Genomic DNA, 11,703 nt, shown 5'->3' on the forward strand with positions numbered 1-11,703 from the left:
ATGACATGAGTGATGCTTTCTTGGGGGAAATCTACTGATTTCCAAAGTTCACTTCCTGCCCCGTGCTCCATCTAATTTTGCTCCATCTAATCCCATCTGCCCCGGCTGTTCCATGAGGATATTGCCAGGCTGGGGCAGCACAGGCAGATGCAGCTCTCAGTTCTCTCTGCTCCAAACACAGCTCTGGGCTCCTTTGAAAACTGCCTCTGCCATGAGGTTTTCTCCAGGAGAAATCAATAAATTGCTCATGGCAGGGTGGATATTAGGTTTTCACAAAGGGAAGTAAAGGATAGATATTCCTGTAAGAGCCCTTGGGATCTGCTGGGCTGAACTGGGAAGGGGACATGCATTCCCTGCATTGCAAATGCACAACAACCTCACACACCAAGCACAGACTGTCAGGTGGGGTCTGACAGCACCACTCTGACAAACCTCCTTGTCCTTGTCCCTTTCAGTGACTTCTGCCTTCAAACTCCGAAACTGACAAGCCCAAAAGCTCTGTCTGGCCACCCAGGAACAAAAGGATCCTCCCAGGAATGAGGCACATTCCCAGCAAACACTCCCAACACACTACAGAAGCACCTCTGGAGCTCGTGTTGGGGCTGGCAAGGGCTGCCAGGCAGGCACAGCCCCCAGCTGGGGTGGCAGTGGCAGTAACATCCACTGACAGCCATGGTCTGATGGCACAACAGAGAGACAAAGGCCAGCAATGCCCACAGGAGGTGCAGGTTTAATTCTGCTCCCTGTGCTGCCACATCCCAGCAGGAAATCTCCAGAGGGGACAGAAACTCCCAGGATGCACAAAATGCAGCATCTGTGACCCTGGTCCTGCTGAAACTCAGCAAAAACGCCAGGGCCAAACCCCTTCAGATAAACACTGACCTGACCTGGCTCAGTCTCAGACACTGCCCCAGTTCTCACCTCCCACCTGCTCCTGGGGCTGCCACCACATTCCTGACAAGGAGCCAAAGGCCCCTTTGGACAGGGCTTGCTCTGTGTCCCAGGCATTGGGGACTGCAGGGACCAGGCCAAGGACAGCCTGAAGCCAGGGCAGATCCCTCTGGATTCGGGACACTCTGGGGACAGCTGGAGACTCACCCCACACCACGGGCAGGACCTGGGACTCTCCAGTGCAGGCCAGCAGTTCTGGAGCCTGTTGGGTTTGGCTGCTCCAACACCAAAGCTCTTGGCAAAGATGGGATGAGTTAAGTGTTTTTTCCTGTCCCGAAAGAGAAGAGAAAATGGAAATTAAGTCCACTGTGAAAAGCAAAAGCTCCTGGCTTTCCCACTTCTGTTCTGATTGCTCACTATTGGTTTTATCCATAAAAAAAAGAGAGGTGGCACCAAATAGAAGTACCATTTTCCAATTCTTTTCCCCTACATTTTTTTCATACACAAAAAGGATGCCCATTTTTTCTTATTGCATTCTTTGCCAAATTTTAACAGAACCATTTCATTCCAGGCCCCGCTTGTGAGGGGCCATGCTTTGCCATTGGACTTTGGACAAAGGAGGGGAAGGATCTGTTCCACATGGATGTCATCCAACAGGGAACATCCCCTGTGCCAACCCCAGCCTGGGCTGAGAATGCTGCCTCACTTTCCCCATTCTGGATTCTGGCTTCAATCCAGGCTGAGTTTTTCCATGTCTAGAGACAGGAAATTGTCCAGGTCAGGGTGTAAGACCTTAAACTGCACATTGATCTGGGGGGCTGTGACTGGGATTCCAGCAGGGAATTCATTGTTTTACAAATACAAACTATTCCAGGGAGCAACGCTTTGCTGACTGGGACTGACAAGTTTGGGAGGTGCTGCTTCACCACCACGGTGTCAGCAAAAGAGAGAAAACACAAAATTTGTATCCAAAAAATAAGGATAAAATAATTCCTCTTGCGAGCAGAGCTTATTCTGCCCTGGAATGGCAAAGAACTCCCTCAGACCCCTGGAGATGGCAGAGAGAGGGAAGGCGAGAGGGAAGGCACCTCTGCCTCACCTGCTGGAGACAGGGGACTCCTGGGGACTGGGAATGTGTCTGGAGCCAAAAGCACCTTCCCAGGCTGGAGGGGCTTTCCTAAAGCACCACCTCTTGGAAGCAAAGGGCTATGGAAGAAACGGAGAGGGAATTTACAATAATTATCATAATGGTATTGGGAAAGAGCAACAATGGAAGCAACAGTAATTCCAAGGGAGCAGGAGGGATGCTGAGCTTTAAATGAGGTTTGAATGAGGCAGCATCTCCTCGGAGTTCCAAAGCACAGCTCCAGGTCTGGGATCACAGGAGCAGTGCAAACTCCTACTGTCCAATCCCTAGATTTGCCTCCTGCCAGCACTCAACACTTTGGACATGTTTGGGTGCAAGTGCTCCAGTGCTGCTGCCTCAAGGGATTGGGAAAATGGGGATTAAACCCCTTCCCACAGGGCTGGCTCTGAGCTCTGGCTGGGGAAACCATTTGGCACCCCTGGCATTTCAATGAAATCAGTTTCCATCATTTTGGAGACAGCACATTTTGGAGATGAACCCAGGGAACATAAATAAACCTTTCTCCATAAGAACAGCCCCAGGGAATACACAATTCTTGCTATGCCTGGTGAAACAAACTACCAGCCAGTTTTAGGGGAGAGACTCCAAACTCTTATCTCCCTTCCTGGCTGTAAAACACTTACAGAGGCTTTGGAGTTCATACAAGCTTGTCAGGATTTGGATACTCCATTCAAATTCCACTCATATGCTAAGGAATAAGAAGTGTCCTAAAGGCACCTTCACTCATACTTGAGTGTTAAGCCCTCTAGCACTGATGAATTTCGATGTCCCTTTGTTAGGAACACCCCACCTCTGCTTCTTTAGGCAACTCCATGTGGGAGATAAAATAAATGTGGACAAAAGTTTGGAATGCAGCTTCCAAGTCAAGTTACCTGCTTGAAAATTACTCCAGCTCTCTGGTACCTCAGGCTGTTTAACCACAACCTGGCTCTTCAGGGCTGCAGACTCTGAGCTACACTTGGGAGCTGGTAAGTAACAGCAGCTGAGGTCTCATCCCAGGTGTACACAAAAACAGGGGCTGCATTTGGATACATGCAGGCAGGTTTGGGCCACTTCAGAAAGCTTCAACCCCTGTTTTTCAGAGATTCCATTAGGGATAATGACCTTTTCACAAATCTCTTTAAGGCACATGCAAACCTGAGCAAGAAAATGAACTCAACCCCTCTGTTCCATTAACCTCATGCCCTGAATTCCAATGGGACAGACGAGTCCCCCTCCTTGGAAGGCAACCTCTCCTACCTGGCTCTGTGCCTTCCCCAGCCTTACACATCTCCTCATCTTCCTCCTTAGGAGGGTTGGCTTCCTCATCCTGTGGAGCAAACACAGAGACAGTCTCCAGCCTGCTCATCCCAAACCTGGGCAGCAGGGACAGACTGGTGGGACGCTCTGAATGGTCACCCCTCTGCTGGGCAGCATCCCATCCCTGCTCCACGGTCCATTCCCATTTCTGGCTTGGCATCTCCTTTTAACATCCTTGGGATATTAAACCACAAACGTATGCTCTGTGGGGCTTTGGGACATCAGAGACTCCCCCAAGGCAGTGGGCAAAGCTCCTGTTCCCACATCCTTTGCCTTCCAAAGGACTGAGGAAAGGAACTGCCCTCCCTCGCCCCCAAAACAGATCCTGGTGCTGATTGGGTAAATGCATGTGTGTTCTTATTTCTGTTCCCCATATCAGAGCACAACAAGGGAAAGATTTGAGAATGAGGAGGTTGGGGGATTGGTTGTTTGGCAGTTTGTGTACTTTTACAGTTATTTTACAGTTCTTTTTACGGTTATTTTTATGTTACCAACCATAAACTGTGTGTGTTGTATCTCCCTTCACAACCACTGCGGTGTCCATGAACTATCTGGGGTTAATTCTATACTGACATATAAAATATACCCTGTTTTTCCCTATGCTTTTGCTTTAGAACTGATCAGTCTGAGACAAGGAGGGAAGACCAGACCATTATACTTCCCTCTTATTTTGATGTATCTGTAACAAAGCAAGAAAGCAAAGTTCTTCTCCCAAATCCATCACATCCGGAGCCATGAGAACTGTTGGATTTAAAAGATGCTGATTCACACTAGCAGTTATCAGATTTTTCCCATCTGTGACACAATTTGACAGCTGGCTGGCAGCACAGAGTTCTCCACTTTAGAGTTCAGATGCTGCAGCAGCCGGCTCCAGTCTCAGCCTTCAGTTCTCCACTAATATTTAGGGGAAAAGCCCATAGAGAGAGATGCAAGTGCAAACCAGCTTTTGCACCAGCACACCTGACCTCGGAGCCTTTTGTGCACAGGTACCATTTGGCAAGGGGATTTTATTCATGCAAGAGTTACAACACTGTGCCTACTGGAACAGGGATGACCATCAAAATGTAAGCCAAGGGCTGCCTAAAGTCACTGGGTTTGTTATTTTTATTAGTCCCTCAAACACCACTGTTGTAGTGTGCATTTATATTTTGTAATACTTTGTAAGAGCATTGTTTTCATATCCCCTTATTATTGCCAAATGGTTTAGCCCAGATTATACCCCTTCCCTTTACCTATGTAATCATTCTCTTTTGCTGAGATCATCCCCAAATCCCTGCCCTGGCTCCCTGTCAGTCATTCAAATATCCCATCCTCTATATCCAGAACTTTTGGACAAAGTCGTTGAGTGATTAGTCCAAGGCCAGGGGTCAGCTCCCCAGGTGCCATCCTATACGTGATCTCAAATGTCCATTCCCCATGGCCTCATCCTGGGGGGATCTTTATTGGTCAAGCAATGTATATACCTTCCGTTTCCTCCCATCCTTTAAAAGTGACCTCAGCATTCCTTTAGAGCACTCTGAGCTAGAGGCCCCCTGAGGTAAGGGCTCCCTCGGGAGCTCTAAATAAACCTTGGACTGGCCTCTGCTGAGGGTCGGCCTTTTATCCTCTACCGCTGTCTCCTGTGCCTCTTCTGCTGCAAAGGCAACTAGCCTAACAGCCATCAGTACCCTCGGGGCACGAGAGAGTGTCCCCCCCCCACTGTCAGCCGCTTCGGGGCTGCCCCCCCTTGTTGTTTGCCGACCCGGGCCTGGCTGGGATTCCTGACAGGCTTCCAGAGAGACGGAGACACACCACAAGCCAGAGACTGCTGAAGTAGCCTCTGGTGCTGATACAACTTGCACTGCTTAATGAGGCAGAGGCTCAGAAGGGAACAGGAGCATCCTCACCTCACCACAAACAATTCCTCCCAGACAGCAGCTCTGGTGAGGAGCTCTCTCCAGAAGTATCAGCTCTGTCAGTACAGACAGAGTACACGTAGAAGAAGTACATGTACAGAGACAAGTACAGGAAGGTATTGAGTAATTTTACTTATGAAGGTATTAAGTGTTTTTATATATCCTTAATGCACAGCTGCGTGCACACGTTCCACTCAAGAAGAGTGAACCCAACAAAACTTGACGGAACCTTCCAATAAACCTGTTCCTTGCTTCTGTAAGTTTAGAGATGTGGTTTGGCCAGGCAGAAATGGGTCAGATCATAACTGCACACTTTAAAGCAGACACATAACTTCAGTTTTGCTTTGAAGCCCTGACAATCACCAAGGTAAGTACAAGAAGAAGCTGTCTCAGATACACCAACCTAACTTGCACATCACCATTTAGCAGCTGAGGCAAAAGTTACCAGCACCTCCTTGAGGAAGGGCATGCAAATTCAGCAGTGGGACAGGAGCTTTACTGACCACCCCTACCACCACAGGATGATTTATCACCCACCTAAATCCTGCCTAACATTTGGCTCCTACTTTCTCTGTTGAAAACTACTGCAAAACAGCAGACTCCCCAGTCAGAGGCATTTTGGGGGTTTTGCACTCCTTTTGAACCACCTCAGGAGTCAGCAATGTGTTTTTGGAACATCTCTCCCAGATTTGGGATTTGGTCCCCTCTCTGTGCTCCCTTCACCTTCCCAGAAAAAAAAAAAACCACACAAAGCACAACAAAGAAAATCAGTCAGTTCCTCCAAGGAGTTCACAGCAACTCCCTTGTGCTCAGCAAGCCAAAGGCCCGGTTGGATGCACCGACAAGAAAGTGACTAAACCTTTGCTGGTTTCAAAGCTCTTCAGGGGAAGGATTTCCACTTCACTGAAAGTGTTCCTTTAGGTGGGGAAAGAAACATCAGAGAAGCCCCACCTGGATGGATTAAAGAGACTAAACCTCCTAAAGGACACTGCACCGAGCACCTCCTCACACACAGCTCTGTCTGTCCTCAGGCCGCCCTGAGCTGGCCAGTGCGCAGTGACCAGACTTTGTCCTGCTCATCACCAGGGACCAACGGGATGGTCCTGCCAGGACCAGCCAGGCCGGCAGCACCACCTGGGAACCTCAGTCTCCTGGGAATGGCTGTCATTTCAGGAATGTTAACAATTACCCTCCTGTTGCCAGGGTCACAGGCAAAGCCTCCCCATGCACCTGCACAGACATTTCCAGCGGCACCCCTCTCCTTCCTGCAGTGCGTGCCACACTACCCTGGCAGCACAACCCAGAAAGGAAACAGGACTCGCATCTAAGTAGGAAAAAAGATGAAATTCACCACGGCTCCTGCTCCATGGGACAGCCCTGGCTTCAAGGTGCTTCACCCTGCGTGTCAGGGACAAGCAGAGCCTGGATCTGCTGCAGACACAAGTGCACAGGACAAAGCAACGTCAACATTCCTCAGCACAACTCTTACACCCAGATGCAGCAAATGGATGAAATCCCAGGGCTCAGGGCAGGAGATGGGCTGCCGAAGAGGGAATCTGCTCCTCAGGGCCCCCCTCACAGCCAGGCAAACAGGTGGGGCTCCCGCTGCCTTCAGGGAGGAGAGAAACACCAACTTCACCCTCCTGGCATGGGAACATCAATCCTCATGTGTGAGCACCACAGCACACCACTGACATTCACTGTCACTGCCAGCAGCTGATCTCTGGTACAGCTTTTCAAGAAGCTGTGCTAAATCCAAAACTCCACTAGGATGGGTACTAAGCTAAAGTAGGGAGTGCTCTGGCTCTTCATTTCTTAGTGATCTGAAGGAATTAAGAGGCCAAAATCTTTGCTGCACTTGAAACAGAGAGTTGAAGCAGATTTCTGCTTTCCTACTTTCCAGAACACCTCCCAAACCAACCTGCCATGCTGCCTCACTGAGAGCACCAGTTTTACTGAAACCTCTACTTACATCTTTCACAAATGTAAATCCTCAAGATAGAGCTGCTCCCTCCAACAGAGGCAATAAATGCCGAGCTGACGCTCTGGGACATCTTCCTCCCCAAAGCTCCACGGTGTAAGCATGGAGAATATTCCCACTCCGTGACCCATTTCTGCTGTTTACTTTTTGGAATGCAGCGACACTTGGATTGCTCAATGTGCTGCCGGTGCAATCACACAGAGCCTACACACGGTGCTGCTGCCAGCGGCTGTGCTCGGGCCACAATGAGGAGAGCCTGCAGAGCCTCTGAAGGCTCAGGCACAGCCAAGCCCAGCCTGAAACTCTTCCTTGTGCTCCTCACTCACACGAGGGAGCACACACGTGTTACAGCACAGCCAAGCGTCGAACAGCAAAGCTTCCCTTCCTCCCCAGAAACAGCCACGGAGGTGCAAAGCAGCTTTTTACAGCTCCAGCTGTACCCAGCCACGGCGTGAGCAAGCACAGCTATTTCAGCTGGTAGAAGTCACGGCTCGAACAGAAACAGACCTCGAGAAAATAATTACAGGATGTAAGAACCCCAGGCCTTAAATCAAACCACATTTGTTAGCTCTAGATAAAACTCATAACTGCACTTTCACAGCACCAGTGCCTGAAGCGTCCTACGCGTCCTACTAGAGCCTGAAAAGATTAAACCGAAGAACGCCAACCTCTCCCCAAAACCTCCCGAAAAGTTACGTCAGGTCCACCACAGAAACAAGGCACAGAAGGTCGGGAGTGCAGAAAGCACTTGGAGGCGGCGGGGGACAGGGACATGCAGGGGGGACCACGGACACGCAGGGGGAGCAGGACGCTGGGACACGGCTCGGCGACAGGGACGCGAGGCGGCGGCGCAGCCCCGCCGCTGCCCCCCGCTCCGGGCACACGCGGCGCTCCCGTCCCCGGGCGGCTCCGGCCCCGCTGCCGGGGCCCCGGGCCTTGGCGGCGGCAGAGGAGGAGCCGCCGGGGCAGGGTACAGCGGGGCTCACCCCGCCGGGACACCAAGTTGCCGCAGTCGGCTCCGAGCGGTCTCGGAGCGGGTCGCGCGAACTTCCCTTACCTGCGGCCGAACCGCGCACAGACCTCCGGGGCGGCCCCGGGGCAGCCCCCGCCGCCGTCCCGCCCGCGCCGCTCCGCTCGGTGCCCGCCCCGCCCCGGGACTGGCCACGCGGGAGTCATTATCAGGGAGTGTTTGCTCTTCTGACCAGCTGTTGTAGCTAAGCTGTCAAAGCTGTCCTGACTTTCACCTACCTGAAGTATCCTGACTGTTAAATACCCAACAGAACAAACTGCTTTGGCCTTGAGCTTTGGTGTGACACCATGTTCAATCCTGGGACAAAACACTGCACAAACAATTTCTAGCTGTCAAATCCATACCTGAACCTTTCTCCTCATGTTTAAATTCCCCTCCAATCCCTTTCTAAAAAGGACAGGAGAGATTTGGTGCCCATAACCCAGAGCAGCTGAAGTACAAAATGCTCCCAAACTGTACCCCCAAAACAGTCAAACTTCTGACTTCGGCTGTCCCATCCCTGGCTCTTCCCACAGTGTTTGGAAACACGAGGAAAAGCCCTGCACACTGAACCTGCTACTGAACTGATGGAAGAGATGCTGTCCTGTCCTGGCTCTGCTGCAGAGTTTCTGGTCTAAAGTTTCTCTGTCCTGAAGTTTCTGGTTTCAACCCCCCAAAAAGCAGAAGGTCATTTAAGAAGTGACCAATCTTCCCCAGCGCTTGGGACTGTTTTGGGTGCCCAGTTTCAGATGATCAGTTTTGTGTATTTGATCTGAATGTTGTGTAATTAACCCCTGAAAATCAAGAAAAAGCAAACTCCAGTTCTTTTTCCAGTGGACAAGGAAGCTTTCCATAAAATTTCACACACCTATGAGGGTGAAAATGTAATTAGCTGCAGAAACCTCTCCAGCATGAACTGCAGAGATGTGTCAGTGTGGATCCGAAATCACAAAGAGCAGTGCTACAAATCAGAAGATGCTGCATATTTTATGTAAAAAGTGAGCAAGAGAAAACCTCCTGACATGAGCAGGAATCACATCAGGCTCAGCTGGAGGAATCCATACCATGGCAATAGCACAACTGCTTGAAAAGACTGGAGTGTTCCAGACCATTGTCTTCCCATTACTCTGGATCATTGCTGTCATCAAAAGCAGGACAGGGAAGGTTACACTTCGAGAAACCTGTTTTGTTTTTTTTAAAGACAATCTAGGAGCAGGCAGTAAATTACTGCAATAAACCACAAGCAAGGCAGCCCTGAAAACTGTTGTGATTTAAAAAGTTCTAAAGCTGGGGGTTCATGAAGGAGCACTGTCATAAAGACCTAAGTGGTCATGAGTAACAGAGAGACAGAAGATAAGAAACAACTCTTTGCTTGCTCCTCCAGCTCCACAAGCAGCAATCCCCAAATCAAACAGAAATCTGCAAATGAAACTAGCAGGAGCCCAAAAGAGGAGAGGCAGCTCTTCCTGCAACAATTTTCCTAGGAGTCAGCCTGTGTCCATTGCTGCCCCCCAGCAGAAGGGGCATCCTGAACTCCAGAGGGGCTGGAACACAAATTCCGTGGAGAATGAAGTGCAGGCAGCCCAGAGCTGTTCAGAGCAAATCTTTAGAAGCTGGTTATAGCTTGCTGAAACAACACTAAGCTCACCTGGCTTTTTGTTTGGTAAGGGATTTATCATCTCTTCAATGATACTGAAAACAGTATCTGATACTGGAACTGCATTTGCAGATTAAAAAAAAAAAATTCCTAAAATTCTTGAAGACCTGGCAAATCAAATATATGTAAAGCTCAAGGGAAGGAGGGGCAGACACTGATCTTTTCTCTCTGGTGACCAGTGGCAATACCCAAGAGAATGGAGCTGGGCCAGGGCAGGGTCAGGCTGGAGGTCAGGAAAAGGTTCTTCCCTCAGAGGGCGTAAAGCACTAAACAGGCTCCTCAGGGAATGGTTGCAACCTCAAGGCTGCCAGAGCACCAAGACTGTTTGGACAACACTCTCAGGCAGAGGGTGGGATTTTTGGGTGTCTGTTCAGGGCCATGAGTTGGACTCTATGATTCTTATGGGTCCCTCCCAACTCAGGAGATTCCACAACTGCATAATTAAGAAATCAATTTGCTTATCCTATTGTGACAAGGTGAAGCCTCAGGATGTAACCATTCCTCTCAAAGAATTTCTATCCACTCATCTGGAAGTATTTTGCTAAATATTAAAGGCCCAGTGGTATTGCCTTCCCTATCTGTAAGGTTTATGAAAGCAGCAATGTTTGAAGCCATCTTTTTTTTTTTTTTGTTTAAAAGCATTGCACATTACCTGAGCTGTTGTAGAGTTCAGAGCCCTGCTGCTCACCTTACAGTGCCTTCCAGGAACACCCTGATAAAGCTCACTGTTACCCATTAACAATGCTACCCAAGAGCCCATTAATTATGTGCCTTTCTCTCCATTCTGCCAAGGTTCCCTGAGTGGTGTAGGACACGTTACAGATGTTGGGTCATGTACACTTGGAATCTGCAAATTCCAGGAAAGAAAAATTACCACCCAGACAGGGTCAGCACTGCAGCAGCAACAGCCAAGGTAGAGCTTTCCCACAAAACTTTTTACCATTTCCAAAGATTGTGTGATTATTTCTGGGGGTTTTGACATGGAAACAAATTAATAATAAAAAGTTATGTGCAGTGCCCACATAGCTGAACTTACATTTAACAGATCAGACAGGCTGAGGTACTGTATTCTCTATTCTGTCCCACTCTGGATCATGAACAGAAACCCTGCTGTGAGCAGTCACTAAAATGACTTTGGCCTTTTATGCTCGTGAGTAAACCAAATTTTCCAGTATTCTAAACATTGTGAGATCCACAGCAAATTCCAGAACTACAAAGCACCACAGGAAAGAAACTAGAATCCATCTCTGCTGTAGACCCATGCAACAGCACTGTACCTGACCATACCCTACAAAGGAATCCCAAAAGCACAGAAAGGATCCTCCCTGTCCCCAGAACATCAAGTGACAAATGTTCATAGGTACTCAACTATTTAGGTCAAAAAAGACCTTTGAGATCAAGTCCAGCTATAACCCAGGACCACCAAATCCCTCTGTCCATCAGTGCCACACCTGCACATCTTTTAAACACCTCCAGGAATGATGATTTCTCTACTGCCCTGGGCAGCCTCTGCCGATGCCTAATAACCCCCTTTTTTGCCCCAGTATCCAATCTAAACCTTCCCTGGCACAACTTGAGGCCAGTTCCTCTCATCCTGTCCCTCGGGAGCAGAGCCTGACCCTCACCTACCTCCAGTCAGGGAGATGTAGAGTGCTGAGGTCTCCACTGAGCCTCCTTTTCTCCAGGCTGAGCATTCCTAGCTCCCTCAGTTGCTCCTCACAAGCCTTGTGCTTGCAACAGGAAATGGAAAAGTTCAGGGTTAATGTATGGACACCTTCAGAGTTCATCCCTGGAGGGCACGTGGGTGTTCTGAAGCTCTGTTTG

This window comes from Motacilla alba, chromosome 1A, assembly GCF_015832195.1.
Source record: "Motacilla alba alba isolate MOTALB_02 chromosome 1A, Motacilla_alba_V1.0_pri, whole genome shotgun sequence".
Lineage (NCBI taxonomy): Eukaryota > Metazoa > Chordata > Aves > Passeriformes > Motacillidae > Motacilla > Motacilla alba.